This window comes from Heloderma suspectum, chromosome 2 (genome assembly GCF_057233095.1).
Source record: "Heloderma suspectum isolate Gila_16-S chromosome 2, 16-S_ref, whole genome shotgun sequence".
Taxonomy (NCBI): domain Eukaryota; kingdom Metazoa; phylum Chordata; class Lepidosauria; order Squamata; family Helodermatidae; genus Heloderma; species Heloderma suspectum.
This window is the reverse complement of record NC_139459.1, coordinates 67,364,190-67,377,785: the sequence shown is the minus strand read 5'-3', so window position 1 is coordinate 67,377,785 and position 13,596 is coordinate 67,364,190.

Genomic DNA, 13,596 nt, shown 5'->3' with positions numbered 1-13,596 from the left:
CAGAATTCTAGCACCTCATAGCATACAATATATAGAAAGGCTCTAATTTGCTTGTGGTTGCAGTTTTTGTGTGGACTAAGTAAACCTGCACCAAATATTAAATGGTGATATGTTTATATTTACTTCGAGAGCAATCCTATGGCCCCTAGACAGCATCTGGGGGATACGGGATATTTCAGTTTCCTGGCTGTGAGCTCAGATCCAGGAAACTGCGCTCCCTGCCTTCTCCTTCGCCCTCTCGCCACCAGCTGGCTGTTGCTACAAGCTCTCAAATGTGAGTGCACAGAGGGTGAAAAGGAGCGTTCCCAGGGGTGGGGCAGGGAGGAGACTGGGGTATATGAGGTATCCCCAGCTGTCCCGAGGCTCCTTCCCTCCCTGAAGCCTCTGCTAGATGGGTGAAATCACCTCCCACTCTGAATTGGATACTCATAAGCCTCCAAGTTCACAAGAAATTAAGAAGAGACCTGCTGGATCAGACAAAGGGTCCATCTAGTCCAGCATTCTGTTCACACAGTGGCCAACCAGCTGTCAACCAGGAACCCACAAGCAGGGCATGAGCGCAACAGCACCCTCCCACCCATGCTCCCCAGCAACTGGTGTACATAGGCTCACTGCCTCTGGTACTGGAGGTAGCACATAACCATCAGGACCAGTAGCCATTGATAGCCTTTTCCTCCATGAATTTGTCTAATCCTCCTTTAAAGCCATCCAAACTGGTGGCCATCACTACATCCTGTGGTAGCGAATTCCATAGTTTAACTATGTGCTGTGTGAAGAAGTACTTCCTTTTATCTGTCCTGAATCTCCCACCAATCAGCTTCATAGGATGACCCCAGGTTCCAGTATTTGAAGAGAAGGAGAAAAATGTCTACAGATTCCATAGTCCTATTCTGAAACTCTTAACTACTACATCACACTGTCTCTTAGTGTGTGATGCAGGACCCAACATGTCTGTTAGCCACCAGTCTTTTATTTTCGGACTTTTTATTTGTCAAGCACTTGTTGCAAAGACCAGATTGATGAAACTAAAGCCTCTTATGTGTCCGATTTTGTAAAGGATTTTTTTTTTTTAATTGTAAAAACAATGTTACTGAAGAAGAAAATTTACTGGGACTGTTTTTTAAAAGATACTATTGTAACATGGAACATTACCATGAACATTTTTAAAAACACTATTATAACACAAGAGCCATCACAAAATGAGACTAACAGGAACAAAGGATGGAAATATTCAATTAAATACGTGAGCGAAAAGAGCCAGCAGAAATATGTGTGTGTTATTGCTGCAATAACATGGCACCTTTCCCATGCCTTCTATGCATGATGTTTCAGCTAAGAAAAATGGCAAATCTCCCCCCCTCAAAAGGAGTTAACATAGCCGAACTGAATTCTACAGATAAATAAGAAACCAGTCACTCTGAATTTAAATGCATGAACAAGAAGAGTCTTTATAGGATAATGGAAGCTGCTGTTGGGCTCAGAAATTCTCTTTAGTTTAAAAAAACTAAAGCAAAAAACAAGTTGTGTCGCAGCTGCTGAACCGCAGGCATCACCAATAATCAGTAGAGGTGAAGCCTTGAAATCAATGTGTTGTTCAGCTGTCAGTGACTAAGAGGAATGGTGGGCTTAAGCACGGGGTTGATCTGATTTAATGCCCTTATTGCAGTGTTTCACACTAACTGGAGCATATGAAGCAATACATTAGTGGAGGATAGAGAAAGGAAAGGACTCTGTATTAGATGTGACAAAAGACTCCTTAGCCGAGTGATAATTCGGAAAATGAGGAAGGAAATCCTATCCGAAGACTGATCATAAATGGCACTCTACAAGCAAATGACAGCACTATACAGACGTTACCTTCCCAAGAACACACTCAATAGACCCCCACACACTGGCTCTGTCCTAATGGCTCCACCCCTGCACCTTCCTACATTGGGTGGAAGGTCTGAAGAGAGAACCTTCAGGAATCAAGAATCTTGATCATACAGGGCTCTGAGGGCTTTTCTACATTAAGCAAAAATCCTGCAACCTTACCAGTGCTTTCTTCTTCTGGAGTCTTTCCAGGTTTTCAGTGTGCTCCTTTAGACAGCAAACGTGTGATTTGGAATTGAAAACATCCCTTCTGGAGAGGTCCTGGACTTTGATGACGTCGTGTAAAGGATCCGCAAACTTCTGTGAGTGACCGATCATAAGCATGCAGTAAATCACTCATGTAGAGAAGCTCCCAGTTGCATGAAGAAGAAGAAGTACATTCAGCCTAACGCACACAGCTTCTCTCTTCAGACCTTTCACCCAATGTGCTACGGTCTGGAATGGAGCCAATGGAAACATTAGGAGCTGGGCCAGTGCTTGCGCCCACTCCCCCGTCCACATGTTGTTAGAATGCCTGAAGCGTACTACCTGCATAGGACTAAGCAGTGTTAAGGAAACAATTAGAGAAAAAAGAGCTTCCTTCAGAAAATGGAAGTCTTTCCCAACTGAGGAAAACAAAACGCAGCACAAGCTTGCGCAAAGGTGATGCAAGCAGACAATAAGAGATGCAAAAAAGCATTTTGAAGAGCATATTGCTAACAACATCAAGGCCAACAATAAAGAATTATTTAAATATATCAGAAGCAGAAAACCAGTTAGGGAGGCAGTTGGACCATCGGATGACAATGGAGTTAAAGGAGGACTGAAGGAGGACAAGGAGATTGCAAAGAAGCTGAATGAATTCTTTTCATCTGTCTTCACTGCAGAAGTTATAGGACAACATCTGTGCCTGAACTGCTGTTTTCAGGAAGGGAGTTCTGAGGAACTGAGGCAAATAGTGGTGAGAAAAGATGAAGTTCTCAACCTTATTGATAAAATGAAAGCAAATAAATCACCGGGGCCAGATGGTATCCATCCTAGAGTTCTCAAAGAACTCAGATACGAAATTGCTGATCTTCTAACCAAAATATGCAACATGTCCCTAAGATCAGCCTCTATACCAGAGGACTGGAAGATGGCCAATGTAACACCAATTTTCCAAAAGGAATCCAGGGGGGATCTGGGAAATTACAGGCCAGTTAGCTTAATGTCTGTTCTGAGTAAATTGGTTGAAGGCATTATTAAAGATAAAATTAGTAAGCATATAGAAGGACAAGCCCTGCTGAAAAAGAATCAGCACAGCTCCCACAAAGGCAAGTCCTGTCTCACTAACCTTTTAGAGTTCTTTGAGAGTGTCAATAAACATGTAGATGGGGTGATCTAGTAGACATTGTTTGGACTTCCAAAAGGCTTTTGACAAAGTCCTTTACCAAAGACTCCTGAGCAAACTTAGCAGTCACAGAATAAGAGGAGAGGTCCTCATATGGAACAGTAACTGGTTAAAGAACAGAAAGCAGAGAGCAGGAATAAATGGTAAATTCTCCGAATAGTGGAAAGTAAATAGTGGGGTCCCACAGCAATCTGTATTGGGACCAATGCTTTTGAACCTGTTCATAAATGATGTGGAATCAGGATAGAGCAGTGAAGTGGCCAAGTTTGTGGATGACACCAAATTATTTAGGGAAGGTAAAACAAAAAGGGGCTGGGAAGAGCTCCAAAAGGATCTCTCCAAACTGGGAGACTGGGCAACTAAATGGCAAACATGGTTCAGTGTAAGCAAGTGTAAAGTGATGCATGTTTGGGCAAAAAATCCCAACTTCAAGTATAGCCTGATCGGATCTGAGCTAGTGTTGACCAACCAAATTTGTCAAAAACAAGTCCTGCCAGACAAATCAGATCTCATTTTTTGATCAAGTAACCTCCCTTGTAGACCGTGGGAATGCTGTAGACATCATATACCTCGACTTCAGCAAAGCTTTCAACAAAGTGCCCCATGATATCCTGATCAGCAAACTAGCTCAAAGTGGGCTAGATGAAACAACCATCTGGTGGAGCCACAGTTGGCTACAGAATTGGACTCAAAGAGTGCTTATCAATGGGACCTTCTCAAACTGGGGAGAGGTAACGAGTGGGGTACCGCAGGGCTCAGTCCTGGGCCCAGTGCTCTTCAACATATTTATGAATGACTTGGAGGAGGAGGTGCAGGGAATGCTGATCAAATTTGCAGATGACACAAATTTCGGCGGGATAGCTAATACTTTGGAAGACAGAAACAAAATTCAACGTGATCTGGATAGACTGGAGCGCTGGGCAGAAAACAACAGAATGACATTTAATAGGGATAAATGCCAAGTTCTGCACCTAGGAAAAAGAAACCAAATGCACAGTTACATGATGGGGGATACGTGGCTCAACAACACTACAAGCGAGAAGGATCTTGGAATTGTTGTCGATCACAAGCTGAATATGAGCCAACAATGTGATGTGGCTGCAAAAAAGGCAAATGCCATTTTGGGCTGTATTAATAGAAGCATCGCTTCCAAATCCCGGGAAGTACTAGTTCCCCTCTACTCAGCACTGGTTAGGCCTCATCTGGAGTACTGTGTCCAGTTCTGGGCACCACACTTTAAGAAGGATGCAGACAAGCTGGAGAGGGTTCAGAGGAGGGCAACAAAGATGATCAGGGGACTGGAAACAAAGCCCTATGAAGAGAGACTGAAAGAAATGGGCATGTTTAGCCTTGAGAAGAGAAGACTGAGGGGAGATATGATAGCGCTCTTTAAGTACTTGAAAGGTTGTCACAGAGAAGAAGGCCAGGATCTCTTCTTGATCATCCCAGAGTGCAGGACACGGAATAATGGGCTCAAGTTACAGGAAGCCAGATTCCGGCTAAACATCAGGAAAAACTTCCTGACTGTTAGAGCAATTCGACAATGGAACCAATTACCTAGGGAGGTGGTGGGCTCTCCCACACTGGAGGCGTTCAAGACAAGGCTGGACAGCCATCTGTCAGGGATGCTCTGACTTGGATTCCTGCATTGTGCAGGGGGTTGGACTCGATGGCCTTGTAGGCCCCTTCCAACCCTACTATTCTATGATTCTGTTCTATGATTCTAACCAGGAAAGAGATCTTGGGGTTCTGGTGGACAGCTCAATGAAGATGTCAATCCAGTGTGTGGCCACTGTAAAAAAAAAAAAAAAAATGCAAACTCCATGTTAGGCATAATTAGAAAAGGAATGGAGAATAAAACTGCCAATATCTTAGTGCACCTATACAAATCTATGGTGCAGCCACACTTGGAATACTGTGTATAGTTCTGGTCACCATACCTAAAAAAAAGATATTGTAGAGCTGGAAAAAGTGCAGAAAAGGGCAACTAAAATGATCAAGGGGCTGGAGCACCTCCCCTAGGAGAGAAGGTTACAACAGCTGGGCTTGTTTAGCTTGGAAAAAAGGAGGGTAAGGGGAGACATGATAGAGGTGTACAAAATTATGCATGGTGTGGAGAATGTGGATAGGGAGACATTTTTTCTCCCTCTCTCAAAATACTAGGACATGGGCTTATCCTATGATGCTTATTGGTGAGAGTTTTGGGACAGATAAAAGGAAGTACTTCTTCACACAGCACATAGTTAAACTATGGAATTCGCTACCACAGGAAATAGTGATGGCGAACAATTGTGATGGCTTTAAAAGGGAGTTGGACAAATTCCTGGAGGAAAAGGCTATCAGTGGCTACTAGTCCTGATGATTATGTGCTACCTCCAGTACCAGAGGCAGTGAGCCTCTGTATACCAGTTGCTGGGGAACATGGGTGGAGGGTGCTGTTGTGCTCATGCCCTGCTTGTGGGTTCCCGGTCAACAGCTGGTTGGCCACTGTGTGAACAGAATGCTGAACTAGGTGGACCCTTAGTCTGATACAGCATGGCTCTTCTTATGTTCTTATGTTGTTATGACTAGCCTCTCCTTATTATCAGTGGTTTTCTGTGCTCTTATTTTAAATTCTTAACACAGTACAATACTCTTAAATCTGTCCACCTTTGTCCAATGATTCATTTGTCACACTTATGGCCTAACTTCACATTAGGCACATAATATATGATGGTGAAGCTAAGCCACACATTATTAGTATAAATATTTGCAATGTATATTTCTGCACTTGCAATTTATGTATAGAAATTAAATAAATAAATAAATAAATAAATGATCCCTGATCCCAGTAATATCCTTACTTCTTTGATATAAACATGTATACACTTGCATTATCTGAGGTACAATAGGATAGAACGCTGGAGCTGAATATTAGAGTAGTAGAATATGAAAATATATATTTGGAAGACAAAGTTACGTTCTCGTTCCTGAACACAGTGATCTTTTGCCTTACTCTTTTATACTCATTTACATCTTAAAAAGTAGCATTAATGATCTGTGCCTAGCATGTTTCATCTCTAAATCTGAAAGCACCTTAGAAGCTCCAAATTACTGCTTTGTACTTCGAGGAGAGTTTGTTGCTAAAAATTACGTGACAGAAAGACACCGGGAGCAGTACATTAAAAGTCTGCTTTTCAGAAGTGGCAGCTTTCTTTGCAACAGAGAGAAAAACAACATAAAAAGCAGCCAAGAAGTGCAGAAGGTGAAATTAGATTAACTGATTGCTCTTATTAAAACCAGAGCTTTAAACAACTGTTAAAGAATATTCACTTTAAACAAAGCCTTCAAGCTATCATAATGGAACCAGCTTTTAAAAACAAATCAAATCCATATCTCACATCTGAAAATTGCAGTATCTGTGTAACAGTCTTAAAGACAGCAAAGCCCATCTTGGTGCATGAAAAATTCAGCTTTGATACCAGTGAGATTATTCCACTGTGTACATGCCCTACCTTCCCTGCCCTCTAATTGCTCCATGAATTGCTCCAAGCAGCAAGTACGCTGGTCTGTTGGACTGGGTGCAGTTTTTATTCTTTTACTGTTGTGTTTTTTTAATTGTATTTTAATATATTTATATTTTATGATTGTTTTAAGCAAGTTTTTATTTTTATATTTTTAATGGCTGTTATTATTGTTAGCTGCCTTGAGTGCTTTTGTTTTGGTGGAAAGGCAAGGTATAAATCAAATACATACATACATACATACATACATACATACATAGCTTAGTCCTGGGCACTTTGGCTCATGAACATACAATTGTAGGGAGGTTCACATGAGCCCCATCTCCTACTGGTGCACTGAAAGAATGTGTGAGGTAGGACTGCAGGGCTATGCACACTGACTCCACACCCATTGCTGATGTGCACCACAGCCATATCCCCTGCTGGAAATGCTTCCCTGCTGTCACCACATTCAGATTGTGTGGAAAACAGCTCTCCACATGTACTGATGTACACATGTAGAGCTCCTCCAAGTTTGAAGGGTCCTGGGCTGGTCCAGAGTTCCTCCTCATGTGGAGGAGCTTCTATGCACATATGCGCATAGAGCCCTTTCCTATGCAGGCCAAATGTGTGGATGGCAGACAATGGCAGCTGAGGCTTAGCTATGGCACACAGTGGTGGTGAGGTTAGCCCATGCAGCCACCTTGTGTATCATTTCAATAAGTGGAGGGTTCATGCAAACATTCCTCGTGTGGGGGGTCCCTTCCAAACCATTCAAGCAGCTGCTGAGCTACAGCTTCCATTCTGCAGTGCATTCTGCAACTCACAGGCTGTCATGGACTGTAACAGTCTATGTCACAATGGATCCTGACCCGTTGTCCTCTGAAGAAGAAGGTCCAAAGAGAACAGTTCAGGGAGAGGAGTCGGTCATAGAAATGCATCATGAGGCTTCCACCTCCCCTGGACTCAGTTCCCCTGAAACATCCCATGGGTCAGCTCCCCTGGATTGATGGAGATTGCCTTTCCATCCTTGGACACAGTCAATGGGGATACTTGCATGCCACAGCCACTTCCACATCAACACAGTTTGGGGCTTCCAAACCAGGCCAGGCCTCTTTAAGAGACAAAGCCTCAGTCAGTGTGGAGGAGCTGGAGCCAACCAGCCTAAATGCCGCCAAAGCCCTCACCCCGGCGCCAGCTTGTCTGGCTGAAAGGGGGGGGCATTGCGGGCGGGTGGGGTGACAAGACGTAGGGGCCTCTGATTGGTGCACCCCAGTGGCACCACCATGCAGGGAGGGGCAGGCTGAGCTGCCTTAAACTCAGCTCCCCCTCCCAATCTCAGCTCACTGGCTTGACGCAGCTAGAGAGAAAACCACGAAAAACACCTGCCTCCTGAAGACCGGCTTCGTCGTTTGCCAGCCACCTGGACTTAGCATGCAATCTGCGCGCCCAAAACCTACCTCTCCCTCTCCTCGCTTCTTCTTCAGGCAGTCGCTGCACGCCTCCGCGGCCCCGGAGTTGGTGGCGCTCGGGGCGGAGGCGTGTGTGCGCGGGCGCTGAGCCCTCGGCCGGCGCTTGCCGCCTGATGGGAGCGCCCGCGGCTGTGCCAGCGCGCGCTCAGGCGTGGCGCCTCCTGATCTTCCTGATGGGGTGTCGGCACTCGTGGCGGCCAAGTGGCCGCCCCCCTTTCCCTCCTTTTCAGGTGGTGGCCGCGCACCTACCCAGCCCGCAGCCCCGGGGTTACCAGCGGTCGTGGGGGGACGTGTGTGTGCGGGCACCACCCCCTCGGCTGGCGCTTGCCGCCCGGCGGGGGCGCCGACACCTGTCCTGGCATGCGCCCGGGCGTGGCGCCTCCTCCTTCGGCCTGTCGCCCCACGCCTGCGCTGCCGCGGCCCTGGGGTTGCCGGTGCTTGTGGCAGGGCGCGGTCTCCTCCCCCCTCGGCTGATGCTTGATGCCCTACGGGGGGCGCCGGTGCCTGTGCAGGCGTGCGCCCGGGCGCGGCGCCTCCCCCTTCAGCATGTTGTCACGCCGCCGCAGCCCCGGGGTTGCCGGCGGTCACGGCGGGGGCGCGGTCGCCGCTCCCTCGGCCAGCGCGTGCCCGGGTGCGGCACTGGCTGTCCTGCTCTCCTGTGGGTGCGCCTGAACTCGTGGCGGCCGGGCACCCACTCCCTCCTTCTCACCTCGGGCGGGGGCCGCGCGGCCGCGGCCCTAGGGTTCATGGCGCTTGCGGCAGGGGCGCATGTGTGTGGGAATCGCCCCCCTCGGCCAGCACTCGCCGCCCCGGCAGGAGCGATGGCACCTGCGCGGGCGTGCGCCTGGGTACACCGTCTGTTGCTCCGCTCCCCCGCCAGGGCGGCGTCCGAGCGCCCGCGCCCCTTTTCAGCGTGCGCTTGAGCGGGCCGCCGTTGGCTGCGGGCGGTCGCTGGCTCTGAGGGATGCCGGCACTTGCGTCAGAGGCGTGCCCGCCCCTCTGCTTCTTTCCTCACTGACGGTCTCACAGGCTGGGGCGCCGAGCAGTTTGGCGCCGACTCTTGCCGCCTCCAGTGAGCGTGGGGCGCTCATAGCAGAGGCATGTGTGTCCCCCCCAAAATAAATAAACACAAACAAACAAAACCACAGCCACGGCTCCCCGTAGTCTGCCCACCGCGGCTCCCGGGTCGCAGGCGCTCTTGGCTGGGGATGCCCATGCTCAGGAGTGGCTCCCGTGGCCGTGGGCCCTTGCTGCGCCTCTTGGGCGCTGGGCTTGTGGCAAGTGGCAATTGTACCCCTTTCAAAGCCACTGTGTTGTTGCGGCTACAGTGTTGGACTGGGACGTTAGAGACCCAGGTTCTAGTCTCCTTTCCAGGGGTATAGTTTAGGGCTAGAGCCCCTGCTGGGCTTGCAGAAGATCCCAGGTCCAGTACCTGGCATCTCCAGGTAGGGCTAAGAAACCCCTACCTGAACCCCTGGCAGAGCCAGTGGGGGGGGGACAGTTTCTCCACTCCTCCCCTATAAACTAATAAGGTTAACGGCTAGACACACAGAGTCTTAAATGTTAACACATAGAGCCATACAGAAAGAGGGTCTATGTTGTTGGTACTCAACTCTCTAGCCGCTGCCAGACACGGAGGGTGCCCCTTCTGTCTGGCGGTAGTAGCGGCACTGCTGCCTGTTGCCCAGGGTGCCCAGTGAGTAGCCCACGGGAACCTCCTTCTATGTGCTTTGACCTCTGCCACATTACTTTTAAGGAGTGGTGGTTGGTGTGTTGGACTGGGTCCGGGGTCCTAGGCCCTTGCTTCTTCTTGCCAATGTCGTGCCAAACTTACCTCCCTTTCTACATCATGTCCCCCAAGAAGGGCCAAGGTTCAAAGAATGGGAGGGGTAGGGCCCCGCCTCCCCTTCCCAACAGATCGCTGCTAAGGCCCGATTCCGAGTTTGTTGATGAACCGGACCCGGTTCTGGCGTCAATTCTCGCTCGTCTGGAAGCTGCTGAGCGTTCTTCAGGGATCCCTTCCCCGGCCAGGCCTAAGAAACCCCTGGTGGTCCAGTCTAAGTGAACGCGACAGCAGACCCAACGTTCACTACTTCTTTCTATTTCAGCTCGTCTCTGGGTTCAGTACACTTGGACGCCATGGAGGCCTTCCACCTCGCTTCGCAGGTTCACCATGGCAGCATTCCACCGCTGCAGGCAGTCCACCTTCCTGCGACATCTCTGTTAACAATGATCCAAGCAACATCCTCCTCCTTGTGGTTTCGCCCAGGCGACGCACCACAGCTGGAGTCGGTTCGCCCTCATAGGGCATCTCCGTCAGGAGCACTGCAAGTGGCATTGTCTCCCTGGCTCCTGGATATGGGTGAGATTAGGGATGGACGAAAGTCACTTACCTGTCCTCGAAGCTTGTTCGCGGTGGGGGGGAGGCGCTTCGCTGCTCCCCCCGTGAAGTTCAGGCCGGGGGAGAGGCTTCCCGCCTCGCCCGGCCGAAATTCAGGCCAGGGAGGAGGCGCCTCGCCTGGCCCGGCCGCGAACTAAAAAGTTTAAAACAAAAAACAAAAACGCCCCCGTGATAGGCTACATGACGATTAACGTAGCCTATCACAGCTAGATCTGCAAAGTCAGCCGTGATAGGCTATGTAAATCATCACGTAGCCTATCACGGGTGACTTTAAAAAAAAAAAAAAAAGCGCGTACACTAATGGCGGCCCCCATAGGGAGCCACCATTCGCGTTCCTTATTTGGTCGCTGTAGTCTACGTAAATCTTTACGTAGACTACGGCAAAAATAAGGTCAACGCAAATAGCGTTGCCCTTATTTTCGCCGTAGTCTACGTAAATCTTTACGTAGACTACAGCGACCAAATAAGGAACGGGAATGGCGGCTCCCTATGGGAGCCGCCATTATCCGTACGCGCTTTTTTTTTTAAGTCACCCGTGATAGGCTACGTGACGATTTACGTAGCCTATCACGGCTGACTTTGCAAATCTAGCCATGATAGGCTACGGTAATCGTCACATAGCCTATCACGGGGGGGGGTTGTTTTTTTTTCTTTGATTGGAATGGCGGTGGCGGCAGCTGGTCGAAAGACCGGCTGCTGCTCCCGCCCTGGGCGAACACCCGCCAAACCACCGGCCGGACCCGCCGCCAGGAGGGACATTCCGCAAAGGTAAGTCCCGTCCCGGGGGGGGTGCGGGGGGCAGGGGGGGTGGAGAATTTCTCCCCAAAACTTTTTCGGGGGGCCAAACACGTTGGCGCTCGGCCCTCCCGAAGTTTCGGGGAGAAATTCTCCGCCAACCCTAGGTGAGATGACTGCACTTCGCCCCACTTGTCCAGACAGGCGACCTTCAGGGCCGTGGGGTTGCCACCTTAGCTTACCTCCCTGGGGTGGCTGTCCCTCCCAATGTCATCTCCCTATACGACGCCCTTGCCGCCTGCAGCTCCGACAGTCACACCCCAGTAACCCCAGCCGCTTAACGCAGCATCTTACAGGGTTTTGCTGGATTAATTTGGGATACCTCGCCTGCCCCCGCCTGCTCGGGCATCCACTTACCTGCGGTAAGTGGCATATCAGATCCCTACGCTAAGTTGGCGAGTTGTGATTTTACCAGCGCTACTCCTTCTCGTAATGACTTTCACCTGAGGAGGTGTGTGACTGGCTTATGTTGAGGCCTTTCGCAGGAGGGCCACCATTGCCCTTCTCAGCGCAGCGACCTGTTGGACCAGGACCTTTTGTTCCAATTTTGACTCCTTCCCGGCCGGGTGCGGCGACAGTTCTGGCAGTGGCCACATTCACCTGGCTGTCTCCAGCACTGGCCCTCGGCCTATGGCGGGTCCGCTGCTTCAGCACCGCTGTCTGTGCTGGGAATACAGCCCCAAGGGCACATGCTCCCAGGACACGTGCAGTTTCCATCGTGGCTGCTCCCTTGTAGTAGTCAGCCCTCATGCACCTCTTGTCCAATGCCCGGGGTTGGTAGGGTCCCCCTTGGAAAGGCCGAGGCAGTAGGAAGCTCGGGCTGGCCATGCCTGGTTAGGTTGGTGCCGCTACTCCGGCTTTAAGACGCTACCCCAACTGGGGGAACACATCTTACCTTGGAACACGGTTTTATGCTAGGTTCTAGGACCCCTCCCCCCTTTCTTAGGTCAACATAGGCCATCCTTACCTCGTAAGCAACATTTTTTCCTCGCCAAGTGTCGACAGGTTCATGAGAGGTTAACAAGGCAGTAATGGTAGAAGGGTTATGCCACCCCCTTTTTTCCACACCCCATTATCTAGGGATCTCCCTTTTCGAAATGATGCCCAGGAAATCCTCTAGGGAGTTTATCCTAATTCGTAACCTCTCTTCCCTGAGTATCAGTCAGTTAATCACAAGATCCTTGATCATCTCTGTTCAGTGCGACCCACCTCTTCGTTGAGGCAGCTGTCTTGGTCTGGGATCCCGGCCACGGGTCCCTGATGGGCATGTGCTACAGGGAGTCCAAAGATGGTGGTCAAGGTTCTGACCTAACGCAAGTATTGCTCCCCTTTCCTGTTACCTCGGTGTTCCTTAGCTCACAAAAGGCTGAGGGCCTGTCCCACACATCAACATTCAGTGAAGCCAATCCAATACCCTTAGGCGTTATTCTTGCCTCCCTCAAGACAACTTTCAGGCCCTTTGGGCTCAGTTCCAAGTAGTTATACATCTTCCTAGGGTTTTTTCCTTTAAGGGGCCATTCAAGATATGGTAGGACATCTTCTTTTCAGTGTTAGGGTAGCGGCCCCTGACCGTGCCTTCTCGCGCCGACTCAGTTTTGAGCAGTGCAGGGACTGCGGCTGCCACACCATCGAACCAGGGTCACTTCTGCTGGGTACACGTATCCATAGGCATGGCTTCAACTTAGTAAGGCTTTAATGGCACCTCCTTCCAGAAGCCTGAGCCTCTACTCAAAGCCGGACTGCGGATTCACATGGTCCCGCCGCTGCCCTAAGGGGTTTCAGATTCTTGGGGCAGGTCTGATCGTGCTGTGGGTAACGGCCTGTAGAGTGGAGGCTGCTGCCGCCGCCAAGCACATTTTGGATGACCTTACAGCTAAGTCAGTAACACCCCCCCTTCAGTATGACAACATGACCTCGTTATTCATTCTCTGTCCTCCTGAAATTGGAAAGTCATGTCATGTGTCAGTGTGTTCGCGCTCCAGAGTCAGTGTTACAACATCTGGTTCTGGGTCCACCAGGGACCGGGTTAGGCAAACCCAATTGTCAGAAAATTAGGTCAACGTCTTCTGGGCCTTAGCCCCGTGGGTGCTCCTTTCCCAGATCCCATCCTTGCAGTACCATGGGAGTCTGGGATACTGAAGCCAGGCATGCCATCCTGCATTCCATGGCTCTCCGTACAGGAGCCGCCTGCGACACAGCAGGTAG